Here is a 22,814-nt window from a genome sequence, read left to right on the forward strand (position 1 = left end):
TACATAGGCGCTCTAGGTGAGGCAATGACGCTGCTCTTTCCTCCGAAGCAAACTAGAGCCTTTGGATTGGGTATCTCCTAGAGCTCCGAGCATGCTAAAGGAGGGATTGAGCAGCCAAGACTGATAGCTGTCCATGGAATCCTCTCTGTTATATAGGCGCTCTAGGTGAGGCAATGACGCTGCTCTTTCCTCCGAAGCAAACTAGAGCCTTTGGATTGGGTATCTCCTAGAGCTCCGAGCATGCTAAAGGAGGGATTGAGCAGCCAAGACTGATAGCTGTCCATGGAATCTTCTCTGTTATATAGGCGCTCTAGGTGAGGCAATGACGCTGCTCTTTCCTCCGAAGCAAACTAGAGCCTTTGGATTGGGTATCTCCTAGAGCTTCGAGCAAGCTAAAGGATGGATTGAGCAGCAGAGACTGATAGCTGTCCATGGAATCCTCTCTGTTACATAGGCGCTCTAGGTGAGACAATGACGCTGCTCTTTCCTCCGAAGCAAACTAGAGCCTTTGGATTGGGTATCTCTTAGAGCTCCGAGCAAGCTAAAGGAGGGATTGAGCAGCCGAGACTGATAGCTGTCCATGGAATCCTCTCTGTTATATAGGCGCTCTAGGTGAGGGAATGACGCTGCTCTTTCCTCCGAAGGAAACTAGAGCCTTTGGATTGGGTATCTCCTAGAGCTCCGAGCAAGCTAAAGGATGGATTGAGCAGCAGAGACTGATAGCTGTCCATGGAATCCTCTCTGTTACATAGGCGCTCTAGGTGAGGCAATGACGCTGCTCTTTCCTCCGAAGCAAACTAGAGCCTTTGGATTGGGTATCTCCTAGAGCTCCGAGCAAGATAAAGGAGGGATTGAGCAGCCGAGACTGATAGCTGTGCATGGAATCCTCTCTGTTATATAGGCGCTCTAGGTGAGGCAATGACGCTGCTCTTTCCTCCGAAGCAAACTAGAGCCTTTGGATTGGGTTATTCCTAGAGCTCCGAGCAAGCTAAAGGAGGGATTGAGCAGCCGAGACTGATAGCTGTCCATGGAATCCTCTCTGTTATATAGGCGCTCTAGGTGAGGCAATGACGCTGCTCTTTCCTCCGAAGGAAACTAGAGCCTTTGGATATGGTATCTCCTAGAGCTCCGAGCAAGCTAAAGGAGGGATTGAGCAGCCGAGACTGATAGCTGTCCATGGAATCCTCTCATTTATATAGGCGCTCTAGGTGAGGCAATGACGCTGCTTTTTCCTCCGAAGCAAACTAGAGCCTTTGGATTGGGTATCTCCTAGAGCTCCGAGCAAGCTAAAGGAGGGATTGACCAGCTGAGACTGATAGCTGTCCATGGAATCTTCTCTGTTATATAGGCGCTCTAGGTGAGGCAATGACGCTGCTCTTTCCTCCGAAGCAAACTAGAGCCTTTGGATTGGGTATCTCCTAGAGCTCCGAGCAAGCTAAAGGAGGGATTGAGCAGCCGAGACTGATAGCTGTCCATGGAATCCTCTCTGTTATATAGGCGCTCTAGGTGAGGCAATGACGCTGCTTTTTTCTCCGAAGCAAACTAGAGCCTTTGGATTGGGTATCTCCTAGAGCTCCGAGCAAGCTAAAGGAGGGATTGACCAGCTGAGACTGATAGCTGTCCATGGAATCTTCTCTGTTATATAGGCGCTCTAGGTGAGGCAATGACGCTGCTCTTTCCTCCGAAGCAAACTAGAGCCTTTGGATTGGGTATCTCCTAGAGCTCCGAGCAAGCTAAAGGAGGGATTGACCAGCTGAGACTGATAGCTGTCCATGGAATCTTCTCTGTTATATAGGCGCTCTAGGTGAGGCAATGACGCTGCTCTTTCCTCCGAAGCAAACTAGAGCCTTTGGATTGGGTATCTCCTAGAGCTCCGAGCAAGCTAAAGGATGGATTGAGCAGCAGAGACTGATAGCTGTCCATGGAATCCTCCCTGTTACATAGGCGCTCTAGGTGAGGCAATGACGCTGCTCTTTCCTCCGAAGCAAACTAGAGCCTTTGGATTGGGTTATTCCTAGAGCTCCGAGCAAGCTAAAGGAGGGATTGACCAGCTGAGACTGATAGCTGTCCATGGAATCCTCTCTGTTATATAGGCGCTCTAGGTGAGGCAATGACGCTGCTCTTTCCTCCGAAGGAAACTAGAGCCTTTGGATATGGTATCTCCTAGAGCTCCGAGCAAGCTAAAGGAGGGATTGAGCAGCCGAGACTGATAGCTATCCATGGAATCCTCTCTGTTATATAGGCGCTCTAAGTGAGGCAATTACGCTGCTCTTTCCTCCGAAGCAAACTAGAGCCTTTGGATTGGGTATCTTCTAGAGCTCCGAGCATGCTAAAGGAGGGATCTAGCAGCCAAGACTGATAGCAGTCCATGGAATCCTCTCTGTTATATAGGCGCTCTAGGTGAGGCAATGACGCTGCTCTTTCCTACGAAGCAAACGAGAGCCTTTGGATTGGGTATCTCCTAGAGCTCCGAGCAAGCTAAAGGATGGATTGAGCAGCAGAGACTGATAGCTGTCCATGGAATCCTCTCTGTTATATAGGCGCTCTAGGTGAGGCAATGACGCTGCTCTTTCCTCCGCAGCAAACTAGAGCCTTTGGATTGGGTATCTCTTAGAGCTCCGAGCAAGCTAAAGGAGGGATTGACCAGCCGAGACTGATAGCTGTCAATGGAATCCTCTCTGTTATATAGGCGCTCTAGGTGAGGCAATGACGCTGCTCTTTCCTCCGAAGCAAACTAGAGCCTTTAGGCTGGGTATCCCCTAGAGCTCCGAGCAAACTAAAGGAGGGATTGACCAACTGAGACTGATAGCTGTCCATGGAATTCTCTCTGTTATATAGGCGCTCTAGGTGAGTCAATGACGCTGCTCTTTCCTCCGAAGCAAACTAGAGCCTTTGGATTGGGTATCTCTTAGAGCTCCGAGCAAGCTAAAGGAGGGATTGAGCAGCCGAGACTGATAGCTGTCCATGGAATCCTCTCTGTTATATAGGCGCTCTAGGTGAGGCAGTGACGCTGCTCTTTCCTCCGAAGCAAACTAGAGCCTTTGGATTGGGTATCTCCTAGACCTACGAGCATGCTAAAGGAGGGATTGAGCAGCCAAGACTGATAGCTGTCCATGGAATCCTCTCTGTTATATAGGCGCTCTAGGTGAGGCAATGACGCTGCTCTTTCCTCCGAAGCAAACTAGAGCCTTTGGATTGGGTATCTCCTAGAGCTCCGAGCAAGCTAAAGGATGGATTGAGCAGCAGAGACTGATAGCTGTCCATGGAATCCTCTCTGTTACATAGGCGCTCTAGGTGAGGCAATGACGCTGCTCTTTCCTCCGAAGCAAACTAGAGCCTTTGGATTGGGTATCTCTTAGAGCTCCGAGCAAGCTAAAGGAGGGATTGAGCAGCCGAGACTGATAGCTGTCCATGGAATCCTCTCTGTTATATAGGCGCTCTAGGTGAGGCAATGACGCTGGTCTTTCCTCCGAAGCAAACTAGAGCCTTTGGATTGGGTATCTCCTAGAGCTCCGAGCATGCTAAAGGAGGGATTGAGCAGCCAAGACTGATAGCTGTCCATGGAATCCTCTCCGTTATATAGGCGCTCTAGGTGAGGCAATGACGCTGCTCTTTCCTCCGAAGCAAACTAGAGCCTTTGGATTGGGTATCTCTTAGAGCTCCGAGCATGCTAAAGGAGGGATTGAGCAGCCAAGACTGATAGCTGTCCATGGAATCCTTTCTGTTATATAGGCGCTCTAGGTGAGGCAATGACGCTGCTCTTTCCTCCGAAGCAAACTAGAGCCTTTGCATTGGGTATCTCCTAGAGCTCCGAGCAAGCTAAAGGATGGATTGAGCAGCCAAGACTGATAGCTGTCCATGGAATCCTCTCTGTTACATAGGCGCTCTAGGTGAGGCAATGACGCTGCTCTTTCCTCCGAAGCAAACTAGAGCCTTTGCATTGGGTATCTCCAAGAGCTCCGAGCAAGCTAAAGGATGGATTGAGCAGCAGAGACTGATAGCTGTCCATGGAATCCTCTCTGTTACATAGGCGCTCTAGGTGAGGCAATGACGCTGCTCTTTCCTCCGAAGCAAACTAGAGCCTTTGCATTGGGTATCTCCTAGAGCTCCGAGCAAGCTAAAGGATGGATTGAGCAGCAGAGACTGATAGCTGTCCATGGAATCCTCTCTGTTACATAGGCGCTCTAGGTGAGGCAATGACGCTGCTCTTTCCTCCGAAGCAAACTAGAGCCTTTGGATTGGGTATCTCCTAGAGCTCCGAGCATGCTAAAGGAGGGATTGAGCAGCCAAGACTGATAGCTGTCCATGGAATCCTCTCTGTTATATAGGCGCTCTAGGTGAGGCAATGACGCTGCTCTTTCCTCCGAAGCAAACTAGAGCCTTTGGATTGGGTATCTCCTAGAGCTCCGAGCATGCTAAAGGAGGGATTGAGCAGCCAAGACTGATAGCTGTCCATGGAATCTTCTCTTTTATATAGGCGCTCTAGGTGAGGCAATGACGCTGCTCTTTCCTCCGAAGCAAACTAGAGCCTTTGGATTGGGTATCTCCTAGAGCTCCGAGCAAGCTAAAGGATGGATTGAGCAGCAGAGACTGATAGCTGTCCATGGAATCCTCTCTGTTACATAGGCGCTCTAGGTGAGACAATGACGCTGCTCTTTCCTCCGAAGCAAACTAGAGCCTTTGGATTGGGTATCTCTTAGAGCTCCGAGCAAGCTAAAGGAGGGATTGAGCAGCCGAGACTGATAGCTGTCCATGGAATCCTCTCTGTTATATAGGCGCTCTAGGTGAGGGAATGACGCTGCTCTTTCCTCCGAAGCAAACTAGAGCCTTTGGATTGGGTATCTCCTAGAGCTCCGAGCAAGCTAAAGGATGGATTGAGCAGCAGAGACTGATAGCTGTCCATGGAATCCTCTCTGTTACATAGGCGCTCTAGGTGAGGCAATGACGCTGCTCTTTCCTCCGAAGCAAACTAGAGCCTTTGGATTGGGTATCTCCTAGAGCTCCGAGCAAGATAAAGGAGGGATTGAGCAGCCGAGACTGTTAGCTGTCCATGGAATCCTCTCTGTTATATAGGAGCTCTAGGTGAGGCAATGACGCTGCTCTTTCCTCCGAAGCAAACTAGAGCCTTTGGATTGGGTATCTCCTAGAGCTCCGAGCATGCTAAAGGAGGGATTGAGCAGCCAAGACTGATAGCTGTCCATGGAATCCTCTCTGTTATATAGGCGCTCTAGGTGAGGCAATGACGCTGCTCTTTCCTCCGAAGCAAACTAGAGCCTTTGCATTGGGTATCTCCTAGAGCTCCGAGCAAGCTAAAGGATGGATTGAGCAGCAGAGACTGATAGCTGTCCATGGAATCCTCTCTGTTACATAGGCGCTCTAGGTGAGGCAATGACGCTCCTCTTTCCTCCGAAGCAAACTAGAGCCTTTGCATTGGGTATCTCCTAGACCTCCGAGCAAGCTAAAGGAGGGATTGAGCAGCCGAGACTGATTGCTGTCCATGGAATCCTCTCTGTTATATAGGCGCTCTAGGTGAGGCAATGACGCTGCTCTTTCCTCCGAAGCAAACTAGAGCCTTTGGATTGGGTATCTCCTAGAGCTCCGAGCATGCTAAAGGAGGGATTGAGCAGCCAAGACTGATAGCTGTCCATGGAATCCTCTCTGTTATATAGGCGCTCTAGGTGAGGCAATGACGCTGCTCTTTCCTCCGAAGCAAACTAGAGCATTTGGATTCGGTATCTCTTAGAGCTCCGAGCATGCTAAGGGAGGGATTGAGCAGCCAAGACTGATAGCTGTCCATGGAATCCTTTCTGTTATATAGGCGCTCTAGGTGAGGCAATGACGCTGCTCTTTCCTCCGAAGCAAAGTAGAGCCTTTGCATTGGGTATCTCCTAGAGCTCCGAGCAAGCTAAAGGATGGATTGAGCAGCCAAGACTGATAGCTGTCCATGGAATCCTCTCTGTTACATAGGCGCTCTAGGTGAGGCAATGACGCTGCTCTTTCCTCCGAAGCAAACTAGAGCCTTTGCACTGGGTATCTCCTAGAGCTCCGAGCAAGCTAAATGATGGATTGAGCAGCCGAGACTGATAGCTGTCCATGGAATCCTCTCTGTTACATAGGCGCTCTAGGTGAGGCAATGACGCTGCTCTTTCCTCCGAAGCAAATTAGAGCCTTTGCATTGGGTATCTCCTAGAGCTCCGAGCAAGCTAAAGGATGGATTGAGCAGCAGAGACTGATAGCTGTCCACGGAATCCTCTCTGTTACATAGGCGCTCTAGGTGAGGCAATGACGCTGCTCTTTCCTCCGAAGCAAACTAGAGCCTTTGGATTGGGTATCTCCTAGAGCTCCGAGCATGCTAAAGGAGGGATTGAGCAGCCAAGACTGATAGCTGTCCATGGAATCCTCTCTGTTATATAGGCGCTCTAGGTGAGGCAATGACGCTGCTCTTTCCTCCGAAGCAAACTAGAGCCTTTGGATTGGGTATCTCCTAGAGCTCCGAGCAAGCTAAAGGATGGATTGAGCAGCAGAGACTGATAGCTGTCCATGGATTCCTCTCTGTTACATAGGCGCTCTAGGTGAGGCAATGACGCTGCTCTTTCCTCCGAAGCAAACTAGAGCCTTTGGATTGGGTATCTCCTAGAGCTCCGAGCATGCTAAAGGAGGGATTGAGCAGCCAAGACTGATAGCTGTCCATGGAATCCTCTCTGTTATATAGGCGCTCTAGGTGAGGCAATGACGCTGCTCTTTCCTCCGAAGCAAACTAGAACCTTTGGATTGGGTATCTCCTAGAGCTCCGAGCATGCTAGAGGAGGGATTGAGCAGCCAAGACTGATAGCTGTCCATGGAATCCTCTCTGTCATATAGGCGCTCTAGGTGAGGCAATGACGCTGCTCTTTCCTCCGAAGCAAACTAGAGCCTTTGGATTGGGTATCTCCTAGAGCTCCGAGCAAGCTAAAAAATGGATTGAGCAGCAGAGACTGATAGCTGTCCATGGAATCCTCTCTGTTACATAGGCGTTCTAGGTGAGACAATGACGCTGCTCTTTCCTCCGAAGCAAACTAGAGCCTTTGGATTGGGTATCTCTTAGAGCTCCGAGCAAGCTAAAGGAGGGATTGAGCAGCCGAGACTGATAGCTGTCCATGGAATCCTCTCTGTTATATAGGCGCTCTAGGTGAGGCAATGACGCTGCTCTTTCCTCCGAAGCAAACTAGAGCCTCTGCATTGGGTATCTCCTAGAGCTCCGAGCAAGCTAAAGGATGGATTGAGCAGCAGAGACTGATAGCTGTCCATGGAATCCTCTCTGTTACATAGGCGCTCTAGGTGAGCCAATGACGCTGCTCTTTCCTCCGAAGCAAACTAGAGCCTTTGGATTGGGTATCTCCTAGAGCTCCGAGCATGCTAAAGGAGGGATTGAGCAGCCGAGACTGATAGCTGTCCATGGAATCTTCTCTGTTATATAGGCGCTCTAGGTGAGGCAATGACGCTGCTCTTTCCTCCGAAGCAAACTAGAGCCTTTGGATTGGGTATCTCCTAGAGCTCCGAGCAAGCTAAAGGATGGATTGAGCAGCAGAGACTGATAGCTGTCCATGGAATCCTCTCTGTTACATAGGCGCTCTAGGTGAGACAATGACGCTGCTCTTTCCTCCGAAGCAAACTAGAGCCTTTGGATTGGGTATCTCTTAGAGCTCCGAGCAAGCTAAAGGAGGGATTGAGCAGCCGAGACTGATAGCTGTCCATGGAATCCTCTCTGTTATATAGGCGCTCTAGGTGAGGGAATGACGCTGCTCTTTCCTCCGAAGGAAACTAGAGCCTTTGGATTGGGTATCTCCTAGAGCTCCGAGCAAGCTAAAGGATGGATTGAGCAGCAGAGACTGATAGCTGTCCATGGAATCCTCTCTGTTACATAGGCGCTCTAGGTGAGGCAATGACGCTGCTCTTTCCTCCGAAGCAAACTAGAGCCTTTGGATTGGGTATCTCCTAGAGCTCCGAGCAAGATAAAGGAGGGATTGAGCAGCCGAGACTGATAGCTGTCCATGGAATCCTCTCTGTTATATAGGAGCTCTAGGTGAGGCAATGACGCTGCTCTTTCCTCCGAAGCAAACTAGAGCCTTTGGATTGGGTATCTCCTAGAGCTCCGAGCATGCTAAAGGAGGGATTGAGCAGCCAAGACTGATAGCTGTCCATGGAATCCTCTCTGTTATATAGGCGCTCTAGGTGAGGCAATGACGCTGCTCTTTCCTCCGAAGCAAACTAGAGCCTTTGCATTGGGTATCTCCTAGAGCTCCGAGCAAGCTAAAGGATGGATTGAGCAGCAGAGACTGATAGCTGTCCATGGAATCCTCTCTGTTACATAGGCGCTCTAGGTGAGGCAATGACGCTCCTCTTTCCTCCGAAGCAAACTAGAGCCTTTGCATTGGGTATCTCCTAGACCTCCGAGCAAGCTAAAGAAGGGATTGAGCAGCCGAGACTGATAGCTGTCCATGGAATCCTCTCTGTTATATAGGCGCTCTAGGTGAGGCAATGACGCTGCTCTTTCCTCCGAAGCAAACTAGAGCCTTTGGATTGGGTATCTCCTAGAGCTCCGAGCATGCTAAAGGAGGGATTGAGCAGCCAAGACTGATAGCTGTCCATGGAATCCTCTCTGTTATATAGGCGCTCTAGGTGAGGCAATGACGCTGCTCTTTCCTCCGAAGCAAACTAGAGCATTTGGATTGGGTATCTCTTAGAGCTCCGAGCATGCTAAAGGAGGGATTGAGCAGCCAAGACTGATAGCTGTCCATGGAATCCTTTCTGTTATATAGGCGCTCTAGGTGAGGCAATGACGCTACTCTTTCCTCCGAAGCAAAGTAGAGCCTTTGCATTGGGTATCTCCTAGAGCTCCGAGCAAGCTAAAGGATGGATTGAGCAGCCAAGACTGATAGCTGTCCATGGAATCCTCTCTGTTACATAGGCGCTCTAGGTGAGGCAATGACGCTGCTCTTTCCTCCGAAGCAAACTAGAGCCTTTGCACTGGGTATCTCCTAGAGCTCCGATCAAGCTAAAGGAGGGATTGAGCAGCAGAGACTGATAGCTGTCCATGGAATCCTCTCTGTTACATAGGCGCTCTAGGTGAGGCAATGACGCTGCTCTTTCCTCCGAAGCAAATTAGAGCTTTGCATTGGGTATCTCCTAGAGCTCCGAGCAAGCTAAAGGATGGATTGAGCAGCAGAGACTGATAGCTGTCCATGGAATCCTCTCTGTTACATAGGCGCTCTAGGTGAGGCAATGACGCTGCTCTTTCCTCCGAAGCAAACTAGAGCCTTTGGATTGGGTATCTCCTAGAGCTCCGAGCATGCTAAAGGAGGGATTGAGCAGCCAAGACTGATAGCTGTCCATGGAATCCTCTCTGTTATATAGGCGCTCTAGGTGAGGCAATGACGCTGCTCTTTCCTCCGAAGCAAACTAGAGCCTTTGGATTGGGTATCTCCTAGAGCTCCGAGCAAGCTAAAGGATGGATTGAGCAGCAGAGACTGATAGCTGTCCATGGAATCCTCTCTGTTACATAGGCGCTCTAGGTGAGGCAATGACGCTGCTCTTTCCTCCGAAGCAAACTAGAGCCTTTGGATTGGGTATCTCCTAGAGCTCCGAGCATGCTAAAGGAGGGATTGAGCAGCCAAGACTGATAGCTGTCCATGGAATCCTCTCTGTTATATAGGCGCTCTAGGTGAGGCAATGACGCTGCTCTTTCCTCCGAAGCAAACTAGAACCTTTGGATTGGGTATCTCCTAGAGCTCCGAGCATGCTAAAGGAGGGATTGAGCAGCCAAGACTGATAGCTGTCCATGGAATCCTCTCTGTCATATAGGCGCTCTAGGTGAGGCAATGACGCTGCTCTTTCCTCCGAAGCAAACTAGAGCCTTTGGATTGGGTATCTCCTAGAGCTCCGAGCAAGCTAAAGGATGGATTGAGCAGCAGAGACTGATAGCTGTCCATGGAATCCTCTCTGTTACATAGGCGCTCTAGGTGAGACAATGACGCTGCTCTTTCCTCCGAAGCAAACTAGAGCCTTTGGATTGGGTATCTCTTAGAGCTCCGAGCAAGCTAAAGGAGGGATTGAGCAGCCGAGACTGATAGCTGTCCATGGAATCCTCTCTGTTATATAGGCGCTCTAGGTGAGGCAATGACGCTGCTCTTTCCTCCGAAGCAAACTAGAGCCTTTGCATTGGGTATCTCCTAGAGCTCCGAGCAAGCTAAAGGATGGATTGAGCAGCAGAGACTGATAGCTGTCCATGGAATCCTCTCTGTTACATAGGCGCTCTAGGTGAGCCAATGACGCTGCTCTTTCCTCCGAAGCAAACTAGAGCCTTTGGATTGGGTATCTCCTAGAGCTCCGAGCAAGATAAAGGAGGGATTGAGCAGCCGAGACTGATAGCTGTCCATGGAATCCTCTCTGTTATATAGGCGCTCTAGGTGAGGCAATGACGCTGCTCTTTCCTCCGAAGCAAACTAGAGCCTTTGGATTGGGTATCTCCTAGAGCTCCGAGCATGCTAAAGGAGGGATTGAGCAGCCAAGACTGATAGCTGTCCATGGAATCCTCTCTGTTATATAGGCGCTCTAGGTGAGGCAATGACGCTGCTCTCTCCTCCGAAGCAAACTAGAGCCTTTGGATTGGGTATCTCCTAGAGCTCCGAGCAAGCTAAAGGATGGATTGAGCAGCAGAGACTGATAGCTGTCCATGGAATCCTATCTGTTACATAGGCGCTCTAGGTGAGCCAATGACGCTGCTCTTTCCTCCGAAGCAAACTAGAGCCTTTGGATTGGGTATCTCCTAGAGCTACGAGCAAGATAAAGGAGGGATTGAGCAGCCGAGACTGATAGCTGTCCATGGAATCCTCTCTGTTATATAGGCGCTCTAGGTGAGGCAATGACGCTGCTCTTTCCTCCGAAGCAAACTAGAGCCTTTGGATTGGGTATCTCCTAGAGCTCCGAGCATGCTAAAGGAGGGATTGAGCAGCCAAGACTGATAGCTGTCCATGGAATCCTCTCTGTTATATAGGCGCTCTAGGTGAGGCAATGACGCTGCTCTCTCCTCCGAAGCAAACTAGAGCCTTTGCATTGGGTATCTCCTAGAGCACCGAGCAAGCTAAAGGATGGATTGAGCAGCCAAGACTTATAGCTGTCCATGGAATCCTCTCTGTTATATAGGCGCTCTAGGTGAGGCAATGACGCTGCTCCTTCCTCGGAACCAAACTAGAGCCTTTGCATTGGGTATCTCCTAGAGCTCCGAGCAAGCTAAAGGATGGATTGAGCAGCAGAGACTGATAGCTGTCCATGGAATCCTCTCTGTTACATAAACGCTCTAGGTGAGGCAATGACGCTGCTCTTTCCTCCGAAGCAAACTAGAGCCTTTGGATTGTGTATCTCCTAGAGCTCCGAGCATGCTAAAGGAGGGATTGAGCAGCCAAGACTGATAGCTGTCCATGGAATCCTCTCTGTTATATAGGCGCTCTATGTGAGGCAATGACGCTGCTCTTTCCTCCGAAGCAAATTAGAGCCTTTGGATTGGGTATCTCCTAGAGCTCCGAGCATGCTAAAGGAGGGATTGAGCAGCCAAGACTGATAGCTGTCCATGGAATCCTCTCTGTTATATAGGCGCTCTAGGTAAGGCAATGACGCTGCTCTTTCCTCCGAAGCAAACTAGAGCCTTTCCATTGGGTATCTCCTAGAGCTCCGAGCAAGCTAAAGGATGGATTGAGCAGCCGAGACTGATAGCTGTCCATGGAATCCTCTCTGTTACATAGGCGCTCTAGGTGAGGCAATGACGCTGCTCTTTCCTCCGAAGAAAACTAGAGCCTTTGCATTGGGTATCTCCTAGAGCTCCGAGCAAGCTAAAGGATGGATTGAGCAGCCGAGACTGATAGCTGTCCATGGAATCCTCTCTGTTATATAGGCGCTCTAGGTGAGGCAATGACGCTGCTCTTTCTTCCGAAGCAAACTAGAGCCTTTGGATTGGGTATCTCCTAGAGCTCCGAGCAAGCTAAAGGATGGATTGAGCAGCAGAGACTGATAGCTGTCCATGGAATCCTCTCTGTTACATAGGCGCTCTAGGTGAGGCAATGACGCTGCTCTTTCCTCCGAAGCAAACTAGAGCCTTTGGATTGGGTATCTCCTAGAGCTCCGAGCATGCTAAAGGAGGGATTGAGCAGCCAAGACTGATAGCTGTCCATGGAATCCTCTCTGTTATATAGGCGCTCTAGGTGAGGCAATGACGCTGCTCTTTCCTCCGAAGCAAACTAGAGCCTTTGCATTGGGTATCTCCTAGTGCTCCGAGCAAGCTAAAGGATGGATTGAGCAGCAGAGACTGATAGCTGTCCATGGAATCCTGTCTGTTACATAGGCGCTCTAGGTGAGGCAATGACGCTGCTCTTTCCTCCGAAGCAAACTAGAGCCTTTGCATTGGGTATCTCCTAGAGCTCCGAGCAAGCTAAAGGATGGATTGAGCAGCAGAGACTGATAGCTGTCCATGGAATCCTCTCTGTTACATAGGCGCTATAGGTGAGGCAATGACGCTGCTCTTTCCTCCGAAGCAAACTAGAGCCTTTGCATTGGGTATCTCCTAGAGCTCCGAGCATGCTAAAGGAGGGATTGAGCAGCCAAGACTGATAGCTGTCCATGGAATCCTCTCTGTTATATAGGCGCTCTAGGTGAAGCAATGACGCTGCTCTTTCCTCCGAAGCAAACTAGAGCCTTTGCATTGGGTATCTCCTAGAGCTCCGAGCAAGCTAAAGGATGGATTGAGCAGCAGAGACTGATAGCTGTCCATGGAATCCTCTCTGTTACATACTCGCTCTAGGTGAGGCAATGACGCTGCTCTTTCCTCCGAAGCAAACTAGAGCCTTTGCATTGGGTATCTCCTAGAGCTCCGAGCAAGCTAAAGGATGGATTGAGCAGCAGAGACTGATAGCTGTCCATGGAATCCTCTCTGTTACATAGGCGCTCTAGGTGAGGCAATGACGCTGCTCTTTCCTCCGAAGCAAACTAGAGCCTTTGCATTGGATATCTCCTAGAGCTCCGAGCAAGCTAAAGGATGGATTGAGCAGCAGAGACTGATAGCTGTCCATGGAATCCTCTCTGTTACATAGGCGCTCTAGGTGAGGCAATGACGCTGCTCTTTCCTCCGAAGCAAACTAGAGCCTTTGCATTGGGTATCTCCTAGAGCTCCGAGCAAGCTAAAGGATGGATTGAGCAGCAGAGACTGATAGCTGTCCATGGAATCCTCTCTGTTACATAGGCGCTATAGGTGAGGCAATGACGCTGCTCTTTCCTCCGAAGCAAACTAGAGCCTTTGCATTGGGTATCTCCTAGAGCTCCGAGCATGCTAAAGGAGGGATTGAGCAGCCAAGACTGATAGCTGTCCATGGAATCCTCTCTGTTATATAGGCGCTCTAGGTGAGGCAATGACGCTGCTCTTTCCTCCGAAGCAAACTAGAGCCTTTGCATTGGGTATCTCCTAGAGCTCCGAGCAAGCTAAAGGATGGATTGAGCAGCAGAGACTGATAGCTGTCCATGGAATCCTCTCCGTTACATAGGCGCTCTAGGTGAGGCAATGACGCTGCTCTTTCCTCCGAAGCAAACTAGAGCCTTTGCATTGGGTATCTCCTAGAGCTCCGAGCAAGCTAAAGGATGGATTGAGCAGCAGAGACTGATAGCTGTCCATGGAATCCTCTCTGTTATATAGGCGCTCTAGGTGAGGCAATGACGCTGCTCTTTCCTCCGAAGCAAACTAGAGCCTTTGGATTGGGTATCTCCTAGAGCTCCGAGCAAGCTAAAGGATGGATTGAGCAGCAGAGACTGATAGCTGTCCATGGAATCCTCTCTGTTACATAGGCGCTCTAGGTGAGGCAATGACGCTGCTCTTTCCTCCGAAGCAAACTAGAGCCTTTGGATTGGGTATCTCTTAGAGCTCCGAGCATGCTAAAGGAGGGATTGAGCAGCCAAGACTGATAGCTGTCCATGGAATCCTCTCTGTTATATAGGCGCTCTAGGTGAGGCAATGACGCTGCTCTTTCCTCCGAAGCAAACTAGAGCCTTTGGATTGGGTATCTCCTAGAGCTCCGAGCATGCTAAAGGAGGGATTGAGCAGCCGAGACTGATAGCTGTCCATGGAATCTTCTCTGTTATATAGGCGCTCTAGGTGAGGCAATGACGCTGCTCTTTCCTCCGAAGCAAACTAGAGCCTTTGGATTGGGTATCTCCTAGAGCTCCGAGCATGCTAAAGGAGGGATTGAGCAGCCAAGACTGATAGCTGTCCATGGAATCCTCTCTGTTATATAGGCGCTCTAGGTGAGGCAATGACGCTGCTCTTTCCTCCGAAGCAAACTAGAGCCTTTGCATTGGGTATCTCCTAGTGCTCCGGGCAAGCTAAAGGATGGATTGAGCAGCAGAGACTGATAGCTGTCCACGGAATCCTGTCTGTTACATAGGCGCTCTAGGTGAGGCAATGACGCTGCTCTTTCCTCCGAAGCAAACTAGAGCCTTTGCATTGGGTATCTCCTAGAGCTCCGAGCAAGCTAAAGGATGGATTGAGCAGCAGAGACTGATAGCTGTCCATGGAATCCTCTCTGTTACATAGGCGCTATAGGTGAGGCAATGACGCTGCTCTTTCCTCCGAAGCAAACTAGAGCCTTTGCATTGGGTATCTCCTAGAGCTCCGAGCAAGCTAAAGGGTGGATTGAGCAGCAGAGACTGATAGCTGTCCATGGAATCCTCTCTGTTACATAGGCGCTCTAGGTGAGGCAATGACGCTGCTCTTTCCTCCGAAGCAAACTAGAGCCTTTGGATTGTGTATCTCCTAGAGCTCCGAGCATGCTAAAGGAGGGATTGAGCAGCCAAGACTGATAGCTGTCCATGGAATCCTCTCTGTTATATAGGCGCTCTATGTGAGGCAATGACGCTGCTCTTTCCTCCGAAGCAAATTAGAGCCTTTGGATTGGGTATCTCCTAGAGCTCCGAGCATGCTAAAGGAGGGATTGAGCAGCCAAGACTGATAGCTGTCCATGGAATCCTCTCTGTTACATAGGCGCTCTAGGTGAGGCAATGACGCTGCTCTTTCCTCCGAAGCAAACTAGAGCCTTTGCATTGGGTATCTCCTAGAGCTCCGAGCATGCTAAAGGAGGGATTGAGCAGCCAAGACTGATAGCTGTCCATGGAATCCTCTCTGTTATATAGGCGCTCTAGGTGAGGCAATGACGCTGCTCTTTCCTCCGAAGCAAACTAGAGCCTTTGCATTGGGTATCTCCTAGAGCTCCGAGCAAGCTAAAGGATGGATTGAGCAGCAGAGACTGATAGCTGTCCATGGAATCCTGTCTGTTACATAGGCGCTCTAGGTGAGGCAATGACGCTGCTCTTTCCTCCGAAGCAAACTAGAGCCTTTGCATTGGGTATCTCCTAGAGCTCCGAGCAAGCTAAAGGATGGATTGAGCAGCAGAGACTGATAGCTGTCCATGGAATCCTCTCTGTTATATAGGCGCTCTAGGTGAGGCAATGACGCTGCTCTTTCCTCCGAAGCAAACTAGAGCCTTTGGATTGGGTATCTCCTAGAGCTCCGAGCAAGCTAAAGGATGGATTGAGCAGCAGAGACTGATAGCTGTCCATGGAATCCTCTCTGTTACATAGGCGCTCTAGGTGAGGCAATGACGCTGCTCTTTCCTCCGAAGCAAACTAGAGCCTTTGGATTGGGTATCTCCTAGAGCTCCGAGCATGCTAAAGGAGGGATTGAGCAGCCAAGACTGATAGCTGTCCATGGAATCCTCTCTGTTATATAGGCGCTCTAGGTGAGGCAATGACGCTGCTCTTTCCTCCGAAGCAAACTAGAGCCTTTGGATTGGGTATCTCCTAGAGCTCCGAGCAAGCTAAAGGATGGATTGAGCAGCAGAGACTGATAGCTGTCCATGGAATCCTCTCTGTTACATAGGCGCTCTAGGTGAGGCAATGACGCTGCTCTTTCCTCCGAAGCAAACTAGAGCCTTTGGATTGGGTATCTCCTAGAGCTCCGAGCATGCTAAAGGAGGGATTGAGCAGCCAAGACTGATAGCTGTCCATGGAATCCTCTCTGTTATATAGGCGCTCTAGGTGAGGCAATGACGCTGCTCTTTCCTCCGAAGCAAACTAGAGCCTTTGGATTGGGTATCTTCTAGAGCTCCGAGCAAGCTAAAGGATGGATTGAGCAGCAGAGACTGATAGCTGTCCATGGAATCCTCTCTGTTACATAGGCGCTCTAGGTGAGGCAATGACGCTGCTCTTTCCTCCGAAGCAAACTAGAGCCTTTGGATTGGGTATCTCCTAGAGCTCCGAGCATGCTAAAGGAGGGATTGAGCAGCCAAGACTGATAGCTGTCCATGGAATCCTCTCTGTTATATAGGCGCTCTAGGTGAGGCAATGACGCTGCTCTTTCCTCCGAAGCAAACTAGAGCCTTTGGATTGGGTATCTCCTAGAGCTCCGAGCAAGCTAAAGGATGGATTGAGCAGCAGAGACTGATAGCTGTCCATGGAATCCTCTCTGTTATATAGGCGCTCTAGGTGAGGCAATTACGCTGCTCTTTCGTCCGAAGCAAACTAGAGCCTTTGGATTGGGTATCTCCTAGAGCTCCGAGCAAGCTAAAGGATGGATTGAGCAGCAGGGACTGATAGCTGTCCATGGAATCCTCTCTGTTACATAGGCGCTCTAGGTGAGGCAATGACGCTGCTCTTTCCTCCGAAGCAAACTAGAGCCTTTGGATTGGGTATCACCTAGAGCTCCGAGCAAGCTAAAGGATGGATTGAGCAGCAGAGACTGATAGCTGTCCATGGAATCCTCTCTGTTACATAGGCGCTCTAGGTGAGGCAATGACGCTGCTCTTTCCTCCGAAGCAAACTAGAGCCTTTGGATTGGGTATCTCCTAGAGCTCCGAGCATGCTAAAGGAGGGATTGAGCAGCCAAGACTGATAGCTGTCCATGGAATCCTCTCTGTTACATAGGCGCTCTAGGTGAGGCAATGACGCTGCTCTTTCGTCCGAAGCAAACTAGAGCCTTTGGATTGGGTATCTCCTAGAGCTAAGAGCAAGCTAAAGGAGGGATTGAGCAGCCGAGACTGATAGCTGTTCATGGAATCCTCTCTGTTATATAGGCGCTCTAGGTGAGGCAATTACGCTGCTCTTTCCTCCGAAGCAAACTAGAGCCTTTGGATTGGGTATCTCCTAGAGCTAAGATCAAGCTACAGGATGGATTGAGGAGCAGAGACTGATAGCTGTCCATGGAATCCTCTCTGTTACATAGGCGCTCTAGGTGAGGCAATGACGCTGCTCTTTCCTCCGAAGCAAACTAGAGCCTTTGCATTGGGTATCTCCTAGAGCTCCGAGCAAGCTAAAGGATGGATTGAGCAGCAGAGACTGATAGCTGTCCATGGAATCCTCTCTGTTACATAGGCGCTCTAGGTGAGGCAATGACGCTGCTCTTTCCTCCGAAGCAAACTAGAGCCTTTGCATTGGGTATCTCCTAGAGCTCCGAGCAAGCTAAAGGATGGATTGAGCAGCAGAGACTGATAGCTGTCCGTGGAATCCTCTCTGTTACGTAGGCGCTCTAGGTGAGGCAATGACGCTGCTCTTTCCTCCGAAGCAAACTAGAGCCTTTGGATTGGGTATCTCTTAGAGCTAAGAGCAAGCTAAAGGAGGGATTGAGCAGCAGAGACTGATAGCTGTCCATGGAATCCTCTCTGTTATATAGGCGCTCTAGGTGAGGCAATTACGCTGCTCTTTCCTCCGAAGCAAACTAGAGCCTTTGGATTGGGTATCTCCTAGAGCTCCGAGCATGCTAAAGGAGGGATTGAGCAGCCAAGACTGATAGCTGTCCATGGAATCCTCTCTGTTATATAGGCGCTCTAGGTGAGGCAATGACGCTGCTCTTTCCTCCGAAGCAAACTAGAGCCTTTGCATTGGGTATCTCCTAGTGCTCCGAGCAAGCTAAAGGATGGATTGAGCAGCAGAGACTGATAGCTGTCCATGGAATCCTGTCTGTTACATAGGCGCTCTAGGTGAGGCAATGACGCTGCTCTTTCCTCCGAAGCAAACTAGAGCCTTTGCATTGGGTATCTCCTAGAGCTCCGAGCAAGCTAAAGGATGGATTGAGCAGCAGAGACTGATAGCTGTCCATGGAATCCTCTCTGTTACATAGGCGCTCTAGGTGAGGCAATGACGCTGCTCTTTCCTCCGAAGCAAACTAGAGCCTTTGCATTGGGTATCTCCTAGAGCTCCGAGCAAGCTAAAGGATGGATTGAGCAGCAGAGACTGATAGCTGTCCATGGAATCCTCTGTGTTACATAGGCGCTCTAGGTGAGGCAATGACGCTGCTCTTTCCTCCGAAGCAAACTAGAGCCTTTGGATTGGGTATCTCCTAGAGCTCCGAGCATGCTAAAGGAGGGATTGAGCAGCCAAGACTGATAGCTGTCCATGGAATCCTTTCTGTTATATAGGCGCTCTAGGTGAGGCAATGACGCTGCTCTTTCCTCCGAAGCAAACTAGAGCCTTTGCATTGGGTATCTCCTAGTGCTCCGAGCAAGCTAAAGGATGGATTGAGCAGCAGAGACTGATAGCTGTCCATGGAATCCTGTCTGTTACATAGGCGCTCTAGGTGAGGCAATGACGCTGCTCTTTCCTCCGAAGCAAACTAGAGCCTTTGCATTGGGTATCTCCTAGAGCTCCGAGCAAGCTAAAGGATGGATTGAGCAGCAGAGACTGATAGCTGTCCATGGAATCCTCTGTGTTACATAGGCGCTCTAGGTGAGGCAATGACGCTGCTCTTTCCTCCGAAGCAAACTAGAGCCTTTGCATTGGGTATCTCCTAGAGCTCCGAGCAAGCTAAAGGATGGATTGAGCAGCAGAGACTGATAGCTGTCCATGGAATCCTCTCTGTTACATAGGCGCTCTAGGTGAGGCAATGACGCTGCTCTTTCCTCCGAAGCAAACTAGAGCCTTTGGATTGGGTATCTCCTAGAGCTCCGAGCATGCTAAAGGAGGGATTGAGCAACCAAGACTGATAGCTGTCCATGGAATCCTCTCTGTTATATAGGCGCTCTAGGTGAGGCAATGACGCTGCTCTTTCCTCCGAAGCAAACTAGAGCCTTTGGATTGGGTATCTCCTAGAGCTCCGAGCATGCTAAAGGAGGGATTGAGCAGCAGAGACTGATAGCTGTCCATGGAATCATCTCTGTTACATAGGCGCTCTAGGTGAGGCAATGACGCTGCTCTTTCCTCCGAAGCAAACTAGAGCCTTTGCATTGGGTATCTCCTAGAGCTCCGAGCAAGCTAAAGGATGGATTGAGCAGCAGAGACTGATAGCTGTCCATGGAATCCTCTCTGTTACATAGGCGCTCTAGGTGAGGCAATGACGCTGCTCTTTCCTCCGAAGCAAACTAGAGCCTTTGCATTGGGTATCTCCTAGAGCTCCGAGCAAGCTAAAAAATGGATTGAGCAGCAGAGACTGATAGCTGTCCATGGAATCCTCTCTGTTACATAGGCGCTCTAGGTGAGGCAATGACGCTGCTCTTTGCTCCGAAGCAAACTAGAGACTTTGGATTGGGTATCTCCTAGAGCTCCGAGCATGCTAAAGGAGGGATTGAGCAGCCAAGACTGATAGCTGTCCATGGAATACTCTCTGTTATATAGGCGCTCTATGTGAGGCAATGACGCTGCTTTTTCCTCAGAAGCAAACTAGAGCCTTTTCATTGGGTATCTCCTAGAGCTCCGAGCAAGCTAAAGGATGGATTGAGCAGCAGAGACTGATAGCTGTCCATGGAATCCTCTCTGTTACATAGGCGCTCTAGGTGAGGCAATGACGCTGCTCTTTCCTCCGAAGCAAACTAGAGCCTTTGCATTGGGTATCTCCTAGAGCTCCGAGCAAGCTAAAGGATGGATTGAGCAGCCGAGACTGATAGCTGTCCATGGAATTCTCTCTGTTACATATTCGCTCTAGGTGAGGCAAAGACGCTGCTCTTTCCTCCGAAGCAAACTAGAGCCTTTGCATTGGGTATCTCCTAGAGCTCCGAGCATGCTAAAGGAGGGATTGAGCAGGCAAGACTGATAGCTGTCCATGGAATTCTCTCTGTTATATAGGCGCTCTAGGTGAGGCAATGACGCTGCTCTTTCCTCCGAAGCAAACTAGAGCCTTTGCATTGGGTATCTCCTAGAGCTCCGAGCAAGCTAAAGGATGGATTGAGCAGCAGAGACTGATAGCTGTCCATGGAATCCTCTCTGTTACATAGGCGCTCTAGGTGAGGCAATGACGCTGCTCTTTCCTCCGAAGCAAACTAGAGCCTTTGCATTGGGTATCTCCTAGAGCTCCGAGCAAGCTAAAGGATGGATTGAGCAGCCGAGACTGATAGCTGTCCATGGAATCCTCTCTGTTACGTAGGCGCTCTAGGTGAGGCAATGACGCTGCTCTTTCCTCCGAAGCAAACTAGAGCCTTTGGATTGGGTATCTCTTAGAGCTAAGAGCAAGCTAAAGGATGGATTGAGCAGCAGAGACTGATAGCTGTCCATGGAATCCTCTCTGTTATATAGGCGCTCTAGGTGAGGCAATTACGCTGCTCTTTCCTCCGAAGCAAACTAGAGCCTTTGGATTGGGTATCTCCTAGAGCTCCGAGCATGCTAAAGGAGGGATTGAGCAGCCAAGACTGATAGCTGTCCATGGAATCCTCTCTGTTATATAGGCGCTCTAGGTGAGGCAATGACGCTGCTCTTTCCTCCGAAGCAAACTAGAGCCTTTGCATTGGGTATCTCCTATTGCTCCGAGCAAGTTAAAGGATGGATTGAGCAGCAGAGACTGATAGCTGTCCATGGAATCCTGTCTGTTACATAGGCGCTCTAGGTGAGGCAATGACGCTGCTCTTTCCTCCGAAGCAAACTAGAGCCTTTGCATTGGGTATCTCCTAGAGCTCCGAGCAAGCTAAAGGATGGATTGAGCAGCAGAGACTGATAGCTGTCCATGGAATCCTCTGTGTTACATAGGCGCTCTAGGTGAGGCAATGACGCTGCTCTTTCCTCCGAAGCAAACTAGAGCCTTTGGATTGGGTATCTCCTAGAGCTCCGAGCATGCTAAAGGAGGGATTGAGCAGCCAAGACTGATAGCTGTCCATGGAATCCTCTCTGTTATATAGGCGCTCTAGGTGAGGCAATGACGCTGCTCTTTCCTCCGAAGCAAACTAGAGCCTTTGCATTGGGTATCTCCTAGTGCTCCGAGCAAGCTAAAGGATGGATTGAGCAGCAGAGACTGATAGCTGTCCATGGAATCCTCTCTGTTATATAGGCGCTCTAGGTGAGGCAATGACGCTGCTCTTTCCTCCGAAGCAAACTAGAGCCTTTGCATTGGGTATCTCCTAGAGCTCCGAGCAAGCTAAAGGATGGATTGAGCAGCAGAGACTGATAGCTGTCCATGGAATCCTCTCTGTTACATAGGCGCTCTAGGTGAGGCAATGACGCTGCTCTTTCCTCCGAAGCAAACTAGAGCCTTTGGATTGGGTATCTCCTAGAGCTCCGAGCATGCTAAAGGAGGGATTGAGCAACCAAGACTGATAGCTGTCCATGGAATCCTCTCTGTTATATAGGCGCTCTATGTGAGGCAATGACGCTGCTCTTTCCTCCGAAGCAAACTAGAGCCTTTGGATTGGGTATCTCCTAGAGCTCCGAGCATGCTAAAGGAGGGATTGAGCAGCAGAGACTGATAGCTGTCCATGGAATCCTCTCTGTTACATAGGCGCTCTAGGTGAGGCAATGACGCTGCTCTTTCCTCCGTAGCAAACTAGAGCCTTTGCATTGGGTATCTCCTAGAGCTCCGAGCAAGCTAAAGGATGGATTGAGCAGCCGAGACTGATAGCTGTCCATGGAATCCTCTCTGTTACATATTCGCTCTAGGTGAGGCAATGACGCTGCTCTTTCCTCCGAAGCAAACTAGAGCCTTTGGATTGGGTATCTCCTAGAGCTCCGAGCATGCTAAAGGAGGGATTGAGCAGCCAAGACTGATAGCTGTCCATGGAATCCTCTCTGTTATATAGGCGCTCTAGGTGAGGCAATGACGCTGCTCTTTCCTCCGAAGCAAACTAGAGCCTTTGCATTGGGTATCTCCTAGAGCTCCGAGCAAGCTAAAGGATGGATTGAGCAGCAGAGACTGATAGCTGTCCATGGAATCCTCACTGTTACATAGGCGCTCTAGGTGAGGCAATGACGCTGCTCTTTCCTCCGAAGCAAACTAGAGCCTTTGCATTGGGTATCTCCTAGAGCTCCGAGCAAGCTAAAGGGTGGATTGAGCAGCCGAGACTGATAGCTGTCCATGGAATGCTCTCTGTTATATAGGGGCTCTAGGTGAGGCAATGACTCTGCTCTTTCCTCCGAAGCAAACTAGAGCCTTTGGATTGGGTATCTCCTAGAGCTCCGAGCAAGCTAAAGGATGGATTGAGCAGCAGAGACTGATAGCTGTCCATGGAATCCTCTCTGTTACATAGGCGCTCTAGGTGAGGCAATGACGCTGCTCTTTCCTCCGAAGCAAACTAGAGCCTTTGCATTGGGTATCTCCTAGAGCTCCGAGCAAGCTAAAGGATGGATTGAGCAGCAGAGACTGATAGCTGTCCATGGAATCCTCTCTGTTATATAGGCGCTCTAGGTGAGGCAATGACGCTGCTCTTTCCTCCGAAGCAAACTAGAGCCTTTGGATTGGGTATCTCCTAGAGCTCCGAGCAAGCTAAAAGATGGATTGAGCAGCAGAGACTGATAGCTGTCCATGGAATCCTCTCTGTTACATAGGCGCTCTAGGT

Source organism: Thermobia domestica, chromosome 7 (genome assembly GCF_964235325.1).
Source record: "Thermobia domestica chromosome 7, izTheDome1.hap1.1, whole genome shotgun sequence".
In the NCBI taxonomy this organism is placed as follows: Eukaryota; Metazoa; Arthropoda; class Insecta; order Zygentoma; family Lepismatidae; genus Thermobia; species Thermobia domestica.